The 16,125-nt window shown below is 44.5% G+C and overlaps 1 long non-coding RNA gene across 2 annotated transcripts in view; it reads left to right on the top strand.

The window, feature by feature from the left end:
- Positions 1–600: 600 nt before the first annotated feature.
- Positions 601–16,125, top strand: part of LOC146857703 (uncharacterized) — a 45,172-nt gene continuing 29,647 nt past the window's right edge. The window contains exons 1-2 of one of the 2 annotated variants that reach the window (XR_014979605.1): positions 601–673; positions 4,653–4,788. This is a non-coding gene — a long non-coding RNA (uncharacterized LOC146857703). Of the gene's footprint in view, positions 674–2,420; positions 2,477–4,652; positions 4,789–16,125 lie in introns of those variants that run through there. The other variant, XR_014979604.1, reaches the window with a different exon arrangement.

The following is a 16,125-nucleotide window of genomic DNA, read 5'->3' as shown; positions in this document are numbered from 1 at the left end:
CAAATAATATAAGAAAAGACTCCTCGTATAGAGGTAAAAACGTTGAATAATTCAGAGATGTGACATACTTACATGACACCCTGGGTAGAGTAAAAACGTACCTAGACAATAACATAATGGGACCAAAACCATAACGTATAACACACATGGAGCAATGTGTCCCAGAAAGTACATATGGGTGAAAACCCATGACCTGTCTCTGTAGATGAATTGAATCAATGAAGCCAAGTAAGATAATATATGCTGGACCCCACTGAAGTGTGTTAAATCCCAAAAGAAATAGGATAGAGTCTCACCCGAGGAATCTATTGAAGAAAGAAGTTACTTTTCCTCTCTAAAACTTCCGAAAGTAAATTGACAAACAAGCCAAACTCCAGAGCGGGAACTCTCACAGAGGAATCCCATGACGACAGTTCTCCTCAAGTAGTTTTAGAGAGATTGAATCGATGCAAATGTGCTTGGACTCCTTCTAGTTGACCAAGGGCAATGAAGACTGTAAGACATGACCGGATCGACCAACCAAAAGATGGAGGCACGCACTTGACGTCGCTGCAGGGTGGCTCACAGTACGCCAACGCACCAATAGAGAACAGAAACAATGCAGCAGTGCCAAAGGTTCCGATAACGTGAAGAAGAGACGTCGGCGAAGAGTCGTCAGGTGGCACACGCGAAGGTGAGTGTGCACGCACGTATATTTTCAAAATGTCCAGTTGCGGTTAAACTGCCATTGTTGCCACCAAGTTAAAACACCCAAAAAAATTAAAGTTCTAGACCATGTAGAAATGTGGCAATCAAACCGAGGTGATGCGCAAAATGTTGCACAAGCGTGAAGGTGTTTGAGCGTGAACTGCCAGTGTGAACAACAATTTTCTTTCATAAATGTGCCGTTGATGTAGAAAAGAACATAATAGGACTGCTTGATGAGAGTTTGTTAAGTGCGCAGTTTGTAGACTTGAAAATACTTGAGAGTAACTGCGTGATGGAAGACAAGATGTGCGCAGTATACTGAGTGCGCAGAAATGTAGAGGGTTGAATATTATGAATAGGCAGGCACTGTAAATTAGAGCCAGAAACGACATAACGAGAGGGGTAACGACTAAGCAAGATAAAAAGAGAAGGCAAAAAGGTACATTATAAAAATACGAAATACCCAATTCCCCTCTTAATAAAGGCAATAAATAGATAACAAAAATGTGTCCAATCCCATGTAGGGTACACTCCATGTAAAGGTGTGGAAAGAGGGACTGGGACCCAAATTCCTGCCCCCACCCTGAACAGGGGACAGCGGGAATGTGACTGTGGACAAGAGGGACTAATACCTAATGTCCTGCCCCCACCAACCAATAGGGACAACATGTGATTTGAAAAAAAATTACACTATGCAAGAATATAGCGTCATGAGAACAAAGGGACTTGCACCCAATGTCCTGCCCCACTAGTAACTAAGGGACAACCTGTGAAATAAAATATGAAAACTCTCCAATGTGAGGAGGCAAGCAAAGTGAAGACTCAGGACCAAAACTTGTGCGGCGCAAGACGTCTTAAGCACGCAAGAACCACCCCTACAACAAAAACTCGTGCGGCGCTATGTGTCTTAAGCATGCAGGGACCACCCCTGCAACAAAACTATATGTGTGGCGCAAGGCGTCTTATGCACGCAGGGACCCACCCCTGCAACAAGTCAAAGAGACCACCCTCACGTAAGAGTACAATGTAATTATAGCATAACATTTGACATACAAATCCCAAACCTTACCCCGACGTAGGGCCAACCCTCATGTAAGGGAACATGTGAACCCAGTAGAAAAGGCAAACCAAATACACATTATAATATACTGTATTAATATGTGAGACCAGTTTAAACTTGTCAAAGTATAAGCAACAAACATTTCTCTGAGGCAGGTTAACAAAGACTCGTACAAAAAACTGGGGTAACAGTTCTGTGGAGAACATCAGCAAACATAGTAGAACCTTAAAGTTGTTGTGCCCTGTGAACACCTTCAGTTATAAAACAAAGGCTGAATGTGAGGTACCGTAGGCAAATTGTACCTTCCGTGTGTAAAACACAGTGTGAGCAGGCTTAGAAACAACATATGTCTTGGCTGCCAACCGTCGAACAATGCCAAAGGTTAAAAAGTGCCTGCAAGGTCTTTCTATGTCGAGAGGATACATGGCAGACAAACAAGCAAAGAAAACTTGAAGGAGACGTCTCACCCCTGCATTCCTGTCGTGGACTAACTTTATCGAAATCTCCGAACTTGTGAGAAAAAAAAAACGTGGTTGGCAGAAGGCTTGTGAAGCAAGGCAATGCTGATCGATTGTGCCAACTGCAAAATGGCGGCACGTATTCTGACGCCGCGCCGGATGGCTCCCAGCATCTCGATGCACTAAATTCGTCTATAGGCAGCAATGCGTGCTCTGGAAGAAAGAAGACGTCATGGAGATCTGTAGCTGTTTCGCGCGACACCAGAGTCAGGTAAGAGGCGCGAGATTAATTTGAAATTTGAAACACAGTCCAACAGTTGTGTTTAGCAGTTTAAATTTAAGGAAAATTTACAATCCAAAAAATGAACGTCAACAAGGCACATTTAAAAATCGAGTCTGAAATGAGATAAGAAACAGCACAATACAGCTGTCGCACCTCTTTTAATCTGTGTGCCACTCCGACAAACTGCCTCCAAAACGGTAAAACTGTTCTGCTGAGCCAAAGGTGTTTTCTGCATAGAGGTCAAATAGATGAACCTCATGGCAGTAAACAGTCCATAAGCAAATACAAACCAGTGGACACATTTTAACCCCTTCGCCACGGCACGAATTTTGCCATGGCGCTGGGGGGGTTCGGGGTGTTAGCGGCGCCGCCATGCTCGTGACGGAACCACTCCGTCATGAGCCACAGGCGCGCTGTGCTCATGACGGAGTGGTTCCGTTACGACTCCGCCCACTTGCATTGTTTGCCCGCACAGGCGGGGAATCAGTGCTGCGTGGGCGGAGCGGCCGCCAACGGCCGCAGCATGACGGAACCACTCCGTCATGAGCACACGGCGCCCGTGGCTCATGACGGAGTGGTTCCGTCATGAGCAGGCAAGGGGTTAAAGACAGAATGGTCATTCGCCAACAATGTTTCACCGATCCTTGCCTCCAGGGACACGCAAGTGGCATGTGGAATATGCAAAGGTGAATCCAGAAAAGGGGTACCTGCTACAAATAATCATTTATATCCTGTGAAAGCAGTGTAGACAATTAACATCTTGTCACTTGACATCATTTTCCCAGCCAGTGCCACTGTTGAGATGAATAACTCAAAGTAGTGGTGAGAGAGTAACTTCAAACATGTCTCTTGGCTCAGTTCCAACGCAGGCAGTTATCAAGCACACACTCTGTGCAATACCAATGTAAAGAAAGGAAAAGCTTACAGTAGATGTAGGTTCACTCTGCGCAGCATGCATGAGGTGCCAAGTTGTAGAAGCTTCTTGACCCTGTGTACAGCACGCTTGTTAATGTGCTGCATGCGTTGGAAGAACAGACGTATTGAGACTCTGTAGGAAAAGACCATATGAGATGCTGTGGGAACAGCAGGCAGAGACAGGTTCTGCTTAGAGACTGGAACTGGCACCTTTGCGTTGAGGGCGACCGGTGGGAGGTCACTGGTGGGGCTGATGTGTGCCAGTAGAAGAGTAAGTGCAGCTGTAGATTCAGGAGTAGCTTGAGGTTGAGAGTAGGAACTCAAGATATCCTCAAAGGTAGCAGACGCAGGTTCTTTGGTTCAAATCGTTGCCAAAAAAATGTAGTAATCAAGTCCAGGCTGATTGTGATGTTTCAAGAGGATTTATTCAGGTTGGTTACAAGATGTAGGTTCAGTAGTATTCAGCCCCACCAGGAGCAGCCAGAAAGGCGCTCATTCCATCTCCAACCGTAGTATCCAGAGACTAACATTCCACATTACATCATATCCACAGTGTTCCACTGGAGGAGCAGTGGATGACATGAACAGCACTAACACCAAGATACCACAGAATCCCACTCTGCTTTCTTTAGCATGCAAAGAATACACCCCTGCTCTCACTTCACATTGAACAGAATTCCACCCTACTCCCTCTTTACCATGGACTAAGCTCACCCTCTGCTCTTTCTTGCATGCATATACTCCAGTAGAAGTCCCATTTGCACAAACACAGCTCAGCACATGCTCTCTCTCAAATGTACAGATCTCAATTACTACTCTCTTTTACTTAATACTCCCCAGAGCTTGCTCTTGTTTGCATGTATACAAGAACTCCTTTGATCTCTTTGAATGAACAGAGCTTATTTACCCTTGACTGTTTAGAAGTCAGTTTAAACTTTACATATTTATTGGCAAACAACACTTGTTAGGTAACAGCTCAGGGTAGAGCTCACCACAAAAACCTTAATTGATTGTCGTGTATATCCCTTCACACCGTAAGGGTGTTTGACCACACCCGTCCCGTGTTGTCATTGTTTATCTATGTCAGTTGTTTGTTCTTGTGGTGAGTAGCATGCATCATAGATCAACGCTTGTGTGGCTACCACCTCCAAGTTACACCAGAGCTGCTTTCAAGCCCTTATTGCTGTGATGTTCTGTGGTTTCTGTTAAACCTTATTCTATAGCGGTTGTGCCCTTCTCTGTTTTTCAGAATTGTGCTGTACCTGCAGGGTCACCATTTGAGTGTGCATTTTGGTATTTTATATAGTACTAACATGCCACCTTAAAGCTGCTTCAGAGTCCACAAAGAAACAGTCAACAAGCAAAAAGCAGGAAGGCAAAAAAAGGTGAGCCTCAGAGTGAGCATTATGCAATAACAGTTTTGCACTGGGTGTGATTTTCTCTTCATATATATATATATATATATATATATATATATATATATATATATATATATATAATATATATATATAAGAGGATTTTTTGGTTTGCTTATTGTAACATTTGCAGAAGCTTCACAAAACGTTCCAAAACAAATGTTTATCCACTTCAACTTCGTCCTGGAAAGTTTCAAGGTAATCCATTGAACGGAGGCTTAGAAAAAGGAGGGGGGGGGGCCAAAACATATTTTCCATAGGAAAATTTAACATTGATACAGCAAAAATTGCTTTTTTTTTTAGAAATGATGGTTCAGAATTTAAGTATGTATAGGGGAGAAGACCTTCCATGGATCCAAGAGATCGAACTATAATATATGATTAGCTGCCACTGCATCAACAAAGATGTGGTAGCAGCCGTTTTAGGATTCGGGGCTCAGTTCCCTGACCTATACAAAGAATAAAGAACATGTCCCAGAGGAATCACCATCCAAGTTGACTGACAGAATGCACACCTTAATGTTCAACTATCCTTTTATTTTAACCTACTCAAAAGCAACAAAATGTGTGTGCTGACTGACGTTGTGCTCTGTCCTCTCAGCACAAGTGAAAGACTTCGTACCATGTGGAGTGACATTTCACTCCATTCACCAATCACACAGCCATGTCGGAAAATATTCAAAAGATTATTCAATCATTCATTTTAATCCATTTTTTCTCCATGTTTAATTTTTATAGCTTTCTCTTCACTTTCCACACACACGTAAAAGGCTGTGTGTTTTCCCAATTGTATCAAATGCTGTAGATATGCCTATCCAGGCCTTTTTCTATACCACATAGGAAATCCATGATTCATCCCAGGCAGCCATTTTCACTTTAACCTAATGCATTTCGGGCTGAAAAGCCCTTCGTCACGAGTAGCTAAAAATTCAAATTAAGACCCACTATTAATATTTCTCCACTTTAAACATAAAGCATAAAACTGTAATCTCTCCCAATTTCATGCACTTTCTGTGCCCTACAAATGTGGTCTAAAAATATTTGTGCATACACCCGTGCCTCTTCAATCCCAAACATGGTCTTACTTAAAAATGAAAAAGACTAAAAAAACATCAGCAGCAAAATTCTCCTCCTTTGGAACTCTATACAACCCTGTGTCTACCAAACTAAATCTCCATATCGTGAACACTTCACCAACTGATCTGTCATTTCTAATAACTGCATCTTCTAAACACTGTTCCTGGCCATTAAACTGGCACATCTTGTCAGTTTTGCTAATGTTGTTTTTTTTAGTCTTTTTAATTTATAATGTTAAGTAAGACAATGTTTGGGATTGAAGAGGCACGGGTGGATGCACAAATATTTTGTCGACAGAGAACAACAAAGGAAAATTAATTATTTATTTAATTTTCCCTCATCGTCTATTGAATCCCTCCACGGCTCCCTCCACTCTTACCTGGACGGGCTGCTCCTCTAGTACTGAACTCCCTTTGTCACACACACATCATGCCTTACCTGAGAGATCTCCACTGGCTGCTGATACAGACACGCTGCCAATTCAAACCTCTCACACACACATTCAAGGCACTGGACATTGGACCGCATACCTCAACTGCTGCTTCCATTTCCACCAGACACCTATGCTCTGTCTGACTGTCTCTCTCTCTCACTCTCTTGCACACACACCCTGCATCTGCACAAGCAGCACAGGAGGCCAAGTTTTCTCACACCCAAAACATGGAATGACCTCCCTCTACACTTAAGGGTCTATTCCTCGCTTCTAGAATTCCCACAAGAAGCTCAATTCATGGCTCTTCAAATAAGTCCGTGCAGACAACCTTCTCACCTACTCCAGCACCTGGATACCCCTAAGTGATAAATTTGTGCTTTACAAATCCTGATAATATTACATAATAAAGCAAACACAAGGAGATGGACAGAGCGCTGAAACTTTTCAGGCACTCACCACCAGTCACAGATCTAGGTTGAAGTCATCATCGTTCTTTTGCTCACTTCGCCACCCCAGTTCAGACACAGCTATATGAAAATCAGTCTTCACCCTGTGCGTCATGGGAACAGTCCAGCCCGAACTGCCAAGCCAAGTCTTCCCTGGACCGGAAACAAGCATCCTGGGACTGGTTTCGGGCTAGTCATTACATTATAACAACCTTATTAGAGGAAAAATGTCTGGGTGTGGCCTGCGGGGGGGAAGATGGCGGACACGTCTTAAAGCTACTCCGCCACTCATTCCTGTTATCCGGTACCTTTCTGCATCCGGGAACGACATTCGTGCATCCCTGAAGCTCTGTCCACTTTCCTGAGCCCTTCCGACTGCCCACATGAAGAGGAATCGCCTGTAATGGCCAGGCTGCCAATGCTGTAACCTGGCGGCCTGCAGCGAACGGCACGGAGCGGTGAGAAGCCATGAGTGGCGGTGGAAAGCATCAGATCGAAGGCTGCATTGATGCCAGGTGGTGCCGCAGACCAACGAGAGGCAGTGGATGAGACTCGTGGGGCTACCCGGACACCGGCCGTGGGGCGTTTTCCCGCTGCTCTAGAGACAGGAAGACTGTGGCGCACTGGAAAGTGCCGCAACTGGGGCCTGGATGAGTTTTTGACGTGACGAGCCTAGATGCCGGCTCCTCCCCTGCCTGCTCAACATATGGTGTGCACCGCCGGGGGTCGGCTAGAACCCACTGCCATACCTGGAATGCTCACAACTGCTGGCTCCCTTAACCGTGGGGCTACCGAGTTTGCTGCCATCGCCTCATAGATCGCTGATGCTGTCCTGCAAATGGGTGACTATGGTGTACTGGAGGGGGCCATGGCTGGGGCCTGGATACACTCTATGGCGTGTCTGTGCCTGCATGACGGCCCCTCTTCTGCCTGCTTTATGCACTGTATATGCTGACGGGGACTGACCAAGCGCTACCGCCCTGCCTTGAGTATTCTCCTCTACCGGCTTCCTGGTCTGCGGGACTGCTGAACAAGCTGCTGATGCCCTGTGAGCGCTTGCTGTTTTCCTGCAACAGGTGGAGGGACCTCCTGTGTGTGGCTGCGCCCTTACTGCCAAGGCCTGGATTTCCGCCTCGGGCTCCATCTGGAAATTGGATGCTGGGGAGATCTGTTTTTAAGGATCATCGCATATCTCTACACAGTTTCTGCTGCACAGCAAGTATTTCCCCCAATAGGCAATGCTATTACTTTGCTCTTTATACTGCCCCAGGATGTGATGAATGGTATTGCGCCTGCAGTGCCACATTTTTACTTGAACCTATTGGCCTTGTCTCCCTGGCTATTGTGACTTTCTCTATGTTTGGGTTCTTCACAGCACAGAGCAATGTGTACTATACTGCAGCACGGCTCGCTGACATGTAGTGGCAATTTTATTTGTACACTATTGAATATTGATCCTACTATGCCCGCTGTCAGTACTAAGGAGGTGGCCCACGTCTAGATGCTGGGACAACAAAGGTGTTACCTCGATGAGCTGCACATGCAGCACCAGCTCTAGGGCCTCCTCACGCTCTTCACCAACTGCAGAGATGGACCAACTGGACTCTCGGAGTCAGCCCGCCCCCCCTGCAGATAGGTTTGATCCAGTACTGGAGGCTATAGAATGCTTTCATGTCTCCTTGGAATCCAAAATCGATAATGTGGTGGGGGATCTTATGCTACTTCACGCAAACCACAGAAAACTGCCTGACTGACTAGCGGCCACAAAGCAGACTCTGTCGATGGTGCAACCAGCCACTGAATTGCTGGAGAGGCAACTAAGAGAATGCGACACCAGGATCCAGCGCTTGGAGGACAAAGTGGAGGATGCGGAAGGGTGGTCGAGGCATAACAATGTTTGCCTTATTTGTCTCCCAGCGCCGGCAGAGGGCCAGGATGCAGTTGCATTTATTGAGCGGTGGCTCAGTGAGCTATTGCCGGAATCCTCCCTGTCGTCATACTTCACTATTGAGAGGGCACCCCACATTCCTTCTAAGCGACCTGCGCCGGGCTCTGGCCCCTGGCCGTTAATTTTCAAAGTCCTGAACTTCCGCGGCAGAGACTAAATACTGCGTGAAACTCGGAAGCTGCAGAAAGTCAGACTGGAAAACATGTGTGTAATGTTTTTTCTGGACTATACCCTAGGGGTACAATGCCAACAGAGTTCTTTTCAACAACAACTCCCTGTACTTGACATCAAATACTCCTTACTCTTCCCAGCGACACTGCGTCTAGTGAGCCGAAGGCAAAACAAGGTTCTTCGACATTCCACAGTACACTAGGGACAGCCTTGAGGTATCTGGGTGGTTTTCTGGTCCCAGACCGAGTGGCAGGGGAGGATAGCTGAGTACTGTGAGAAATGCGCTGGGCCGCGCATGCGACTGGGAAAAAGACGTCCACCCAACATGATAGCAGTACTGAACTTGGCGCAAATCATCAGGGAGTGCAAGCAAGCTGTCCAGGAGGCAGAACGGATCTCCAGTCCAATCCATGGTTCAGATCGAGATGCAGCATCCGCTTGATCATCTGGAGATGAGGAGTCTTCAGTAGCTTGCCCGTCGGATACCAACTCATCAATCCTGCCAGACATCACACCACAGATTTCAAATGACATTATTTGAGATGTAACCTGTCACAAGCTACTGCACGTCCCATGCTGCTCTTGTAATTTACCCCTTACGCATGCCTATTTCTGTTTTCTCTATGATCAGGGAGGGTTGGTCCTGGGGGCGGTGGATGGGAGGCTCACTACTCCTCGCTTTCTACTCCTCTGGGTGGAAGGCTTTGAGGGGAACTTGCCACTTGATTCACGTCTAGAATGCCTCCTGGGATTTCACTTTATCTCAACAGTGTTGGCAGATACTGTTTTAATTGTTCTTTGCAGCCACTCACCCTCCTACCCGCATTATTGAGGGTTCATTCTGTTAGACATAGTTTGAGTCTTGGTTTGGGAAGCCTTTTCTTAAGGTCCGCTCTTTTGTTATTGACAATATGCCACGTTGGCACTAGGTTCAAATATCAGGTTCAAATACTATGTTGTTTGGGTTCTGCTACATACACTGCTTGCGGATCTTCATCCTGGCTTTCTTATGTAGTCAAATATACGTTCTCAGATTTAGGTGTTTCACACTGTACCACCCAGCCATAACTTGACCCCTCAATGTAGTATCACCTGGAATGTTCGTGGTCTGCATACCCCATCAACTCGATATGCAGTATACTCATATCTCGAAAGACATCATGCCCAAATCGCCTTGCTGAAAGAATCACACTTAACACACTTAGAAGCGACTAAATTGTAACGCAGATAGCAGGAGCAAGTCTTTTCTCCAAATATTTCCTCATATGTCAGTGGTGTATTAATCTTGATTCGCCCAGGCACTCCTTTTTTGGCAGAGGAAGTAGTGACAGAAAACGGGTATATTTTTTATCTGGGGGGACTCAATGGTGGTCACCTCCTCCAGGGCTCTTTCTTGCAGTCATTGTCGCAGGAACGCTCTAAATAGTGTGATCTACCATTGCTGATGGGAGGAGATTTTAATAGCATCTTGGACACAAGCTTAGACCGCTACTTTCCTACCTTACAGTGCACGATGGCCTCTGCTAATGCCTCAACGCTAAAGGACTGGGCACAACAGTGGGGACTAGTTAACATATGGAGGCACTGCAACCCCACAACATGAGTGTATTCTTTTTACTCCCACCCACATGCATTACATGTTTGATTAGACAGGATTCTGGGCGGACCCAACCTTCTACCTTCCATCACACATGCCCTACTTGGGCCGCACCCATTCAGATCACAACCCGCAACACATAACTGTTCCCTGGGACATCCGACCTTCCCTGGTCCCCACCTGACGCTTACAGCCTGCCATGCTGGAGAATCCCCCTTTCTGTGACTCTCTAAATACCACCATTCTTGAGTATTTTGAACACAACACAGACACGGCCACATCGGCTCTGATAGAATGCATTAAAAGTGACAATGACGGGCTGCTACCTGGGTCTGGGCTGTGGTAAGCTAGGCAAGTGGAAGATGAACTATTGAAGGTGGAGTGAACTTTATTGGCCCTTGAGACTCTCTCTGTTGCTAAACCTTCTCATGAATCGGATCTCACTGACGTGAAGAAAATATATACGAACCTGCTCGAGCGGCTGCGATGCCTGAATTATACAGCACACTCAGCCAGGGTGCATGCGACAGCTGATCGTTCTGGGTCCCTTCTTGCCTGCCTAATTCGCCAAGAGCAGCCGGTGCGACCCATCACTGTGCTGAAGTCGAAATGCATTATACGCAACATGAAATTCACGAGGAGATGGTCTTCCATTACGTGTCACTTTTATTTTTTTAAAGTTTAAGCTTATTGAAGAAAAAGAATTGAATAGAACAAAAACAAATTTCATATATATAAGTAGATATAACCTAATTAGATATATAATTTACATCAAGAACAATTTATGAAAGGGAAAAAGGAAGAGACATACAAGGAAGGGGGTAGGGGGAAAGAGAAACAATGGAAGTAAAAAACAATAAGGAATTACATCATCAATATAAGATATAATACCTGAGCTCTAAATTTATACGCATAGAAAAAATTTAATTTAAGAAAAATATATAAGCTAACTGTGATTGAAACAATACAGCAAAAGGAGTAACCGTGAATATAAATATGACAAAAGCAAATTGACACAGTTACATCAAGGTGGTTTCCGAACTTCATCGGGAATGTTAACTGGGGTAATGTTGGTGGATGCAACACAGGTTAGATAGGAGGATAGTGGGAGCCATAAAAGATCTCTTTTGATGGAAAGAGAGACAGGAGTGACATAATTAGTGTCTAGTCTATGATGAAAGCAAACAGCATTCTGCCATGCGTTGAAAGTGACTTTATTTGCTTGTTTCCAGTTAGAGGTAATCAAATTTAAAGCTATCGCCAATAAGTCAACTAATTTGGAGATGGAGGGTTCAGTAGGCTAGGCTGGTGATATAGAACCTAAGAAAATGTTAGTATGGGAGATAGGATTTTGATTTTAAAAATTTTGTTAATTTGAGACCAGACAAATCCCCAGAAACAAGAAATGGCGGACATTCAAAAAGCATGTGCTTTAAGTCAGCTTCTACACAAGGACATGACCAGCATACGGAAGAAGAGTCAGGAGATATAGATGACACTTTTACAGGGGTTATTAAAATCCGCTTGTAAATGAAGTATAGAGTTTGAGAAGTGTTAGCAGCTCTGGAAGTCTTATTAATTTTTAGCCATAGTTTATCCCAATGGGAGATAGGCCAACATAATGCTAAGTCTTTTTCCCAAGCCAAATCAGCTTTCCTCTTATCTCTAGTCGGATTATGAAATAAACATTTATATAAAGAGGAAGCCGATGAGGAGGATAATAGTAAAGGAAAAATATTGGAGCATTTGGATGAATTATTGGATACAGCCGGTAGGGAGCGTAGATATTGGGAAAGAGAAGAGCAAAGTAAGGCATATTTAGTCTTACAAGAGGATGTCAATCCAAATTTTGATTGTAAATCCAAAAAGGATATGGGGTCATTGTTTGTTAAAAGTTGGGAGATCCAAAGCAATGCCTTGAGTCTCCATGCCTTCCAATAAATTGTTCGATTATTAATACGTAATGACTTATTATACCAAATGGGTTGTTGAGCTAATGAAGAAGAGGAAGGGTAAGAGGAAGGAAGAAGAGGTGCAAGGATTTTACACGTATGAGAGATAACTGGTGAGCGAAAAAGAGAGTTGCTATTAGTAAATGCAAGTGATTCTTTAAATTCAAAAGGAGATTAAAAAAAAATTTCAATAGTCAACCAAATGGCAGGATAAATAAGTTGATCTTCCGAAAGCCAGCGAGAAGATTGTTTTAGAGAAAAGGCATAATGATATGATTTAAAATCGGGAAATTTAAGACCTCCAAATGATTTATCTGCTTTTAGGGCAGATAAAGCAATTCGGGAAGGTTTATTTTTCCACAGCAATTTGGTTAAAAGAGAGTCAATTTTTTTAAAGTAGAAAGCAGGAATGTGAACTGGAATCATAGATAAAAGATAAAGAATCAGAGGAGAAAGCATCATCTTGATGGAGTCCAAACGTCCCCACCAAGAGAGGAAGAGTGGATGCCAGCGATCAATAGAATTTGATAGAGTCTTTATAATATTATCAAAATTCATCTTTAACGTATCCGAGATGTTGGAGGAGAACCATAAGCCCAAATATTTAATCTTCGAAGTTCGCCAGGAAAAACCTGTCTTTATAAAATCTTGTTTGAGGCAGAGAACATTTAGAGGTAAGACCTCACATTCATCTGAGTTGAGACGATATCCAGATAATCAAGAGAAAATATCCACCTGAGATAAAAAGGAAGGAATGGAAGTAGTTGGATTGGAACAGTACAAAAGGATATCATCTGCATAGACGGACAATTTGACATGGCAGGAGTCAAGTTGGAAGCTAGTAATATTTTTATCCAATCAAATTTTAGTTAAAAAGGGTTCTAAGACTATTATAAACAAAAGAGGAGAAAGGGGATGTTAGAATCCGGGTTCTCTGGTTGGCCCAGGTAGGTACTTGTGACAAGCAGGGAACCTTTCCTCTATTCAGGATAAGGGGGTACACTCCTAAAATAACCCCTGCTAACCCTCTAGGTAGCTTGGCGCGAGCAGACAAGGCTCAGAGCGTTATAGGTTAAGCATTTGTGAACACATACAGTAACCAAGTGACAACACTACAAATGGGCACCACACAGGTTTTATATTAAAAATAAGGATTCTTTATATAGAGTTACCACAAGACCATTAAACGACAAAAATACACAATACTGTTACTTTAGATGGTAGAAGTTTGCTTAGTTATTTTAAGTTCTTAAATGCGACACTTTAAGTCAATGTACCTTTTTAGATGCGACACGCAGGGCAACGAAAGTGTTGCAACGATGTTGATACGATGAAGTTTTTGGTGCAAAGAAATAAAGACGTGAAGATTTTCTAGATGCGTTACGCTTCTCCGATGTTGCGAGAAGGCTTGACTCAATGCATCAGCTACAGCGGCGTCACCCTTTACGCGATGCGACGACAGCGGCCTTGGCAGCGGCACTCTTCTCCGACGTTTGCGAGACGCTTCCGCTCGATGCGATGTTGCAGCGGCGACACCCCTTTACGCGATGCGACGACAGCAGCTCTGACGGCGGCACGCTTCTCCGTGGATGTGAGGCGCTTTTCTTGATGCGGTGCAATGCGACAGCTACGATGGCTGCGATGGCGACCCGCTTCTTCCTCGATGCGAGACTCTTCTCTTGATGCAGTGGGATGCGTCAGCTACGATGGCTGCGATGGTGACACGCTTCTTCGGCGTTGCGAGACACTTCTTGGAGGATGCGAGACTCTTCCGCTCGATGCGATGCTGCAGCGGCGACACCCTTTACGAGATGCGACGACAGCAGCTCCGACGGTGGCACACTTCTCCTTCTTGAGTCGCGCTTCCAGCTCCTTGCGACACGCAGTCCCTCAGAAGGACCAACAACAGCAGCAGGCACTTCCAAAGAACTTTGGGGAGCTGGGAGGGGAAGTCTGTTGTTCCTGAGACTTCAGCAGGAGGCAAGCTCTATTCCAAGCCTTTGGAGATCTTTTTAAGCACAAGTTGAAATAAAGTCTTTGTAGTCTTTCTCCTCTCCTTCAGCAGTAAGGCAACCACTGCAGGCCAATCCCCCAGGTCAGGGACAGTACTCCTCCTTACAGCTTTCACATTTCCTTCTCCTCAGGCAGAGGTTCTTCTTGTCAAGCAGGATCTAATTTCTTGGGAGCAGGGTCCCAATACTTATACCCCTAATTCCTTTGTTCCTCTGGGGTAGAGGGGCCTTTGCCCAGTCCAAACCAGTTCCTGAGCACTTTGTTGACATGACTCTGACTTTCTATTCAGGGTGCAGGGCAGAGACATCAGCCGCTCCACAGGAGGTGGAGCCAGCATTGTGGTGGCAGAGCACAGCCCTATTCAGAGTCCAGGTGCACTCCTCCCACCCATCAGGATGTCAATCTCTCTATTCACCACCAGGCTACCTAGCCCTGCCCCTTTGGGTTTTCCCAGCCCTGTCACTCACACAAACCAGACAGGCAGATACACATCATAGCAGAGGCGGGCTGAAATGGTTAGGCAAGCAAATACCAACTTTTTAAAAGTGGTATTTGCAAACACAGAATATTAAAATAAACTTTACTAAAAGATGTATTTTATTATTCTGAGTTCAGGCATACTAAACTCGGATTTCTGCCATGTTCTCTGGGTCTGTTAGGATCATAGAATATAATAATTCTAACAGCCCATTCTGGCCTATGGGAACAGGTAGCCTTGCAAAAGTGAAAAATGAAAATGGCTGTAATTCACTATTAGGACATGCCACACACATCAGGGCTTGTCCTACCTTATGCTTACAATGCACCCTGCCCTTGGGCCTACCATAGGGGTGCCTAATCAGAAATTAAGGGAAGGTTTAGGTACTGGGAAGTGGGTCCACTTGCCCAGACTGCACGCAGGTTCTGCAATGGCAGACCTTAGACACATTTTTTAGACACATATTTTTCTGTGGGTGGCACAACCAGTGCTGCAAGCCCACCATCAGCATTTGTATTTATAAGCCTTGGGCACTCCTGGTGCACTTTACTGGGGCCTGACAGTAAACCAAATAAGCCAATCATGGAATCCAACCAACATATAGATTTTACAGTAGAGAGAGCATATGCACTTTAGCACTGATCAGCAGTGGTAAGGTGCCCAGAGTCATAGAACAGCCAACAACAGGTCAGAAAAAATACAGGAGGAAGGTAAAAATTTCAGGGATGACCCTGCAAAAAGGGCCAAGTCCAACAGGGGACATCCTTGGCGCACTCCTCTAGCAAGTGAAAAATAATCTGAAGTTGTGCCGTTCACAAAAATAGACGCTTTAGGACTAGAATATAATATAGAAATAAGAGATATTAGTTTAGGAGGAAATCCTATCCATTTTAATGCCTGAAACATAAAATCCCAACCAATCCTGTCGAACGCCTTTTCTGCATCTAAAGCTATAGCAGCAATGGGATAATCAAGAGAAGACGCTTTGCTGAGGATATTAAAAAAGCATCTGGAGTTGTCACAAGATAAACAACCTTTTACAAATCCTGATTGTTCAGGGCCAATAAAATTAGGTAGAATAGGATCAATACGAAGTGCTAGAATTTTAGCGAAGATCTTATAATCCAGGTTGACTAGAGAGATTGGCCTATAATTTTTACATAGAGATGGATCCTTATTCTCTTTGAGAATT

Source organism: Triturus cristatus, chromosome 3_2 (genome assembly GCF_964204655.1).
Source record: "Triturus cristatus chromosome 3_2, aTriCri1.1, whole genome shotgun sequence".
Lineage (NCBI taxonomy): Eukaryota > Metazoa > Chordata > Amphibia > Caudata > Salamandridae > Triturus > Triturus cristatus.
This window is presented reverse-complemented; position numbering and strand designations above follow the sequence as displayed.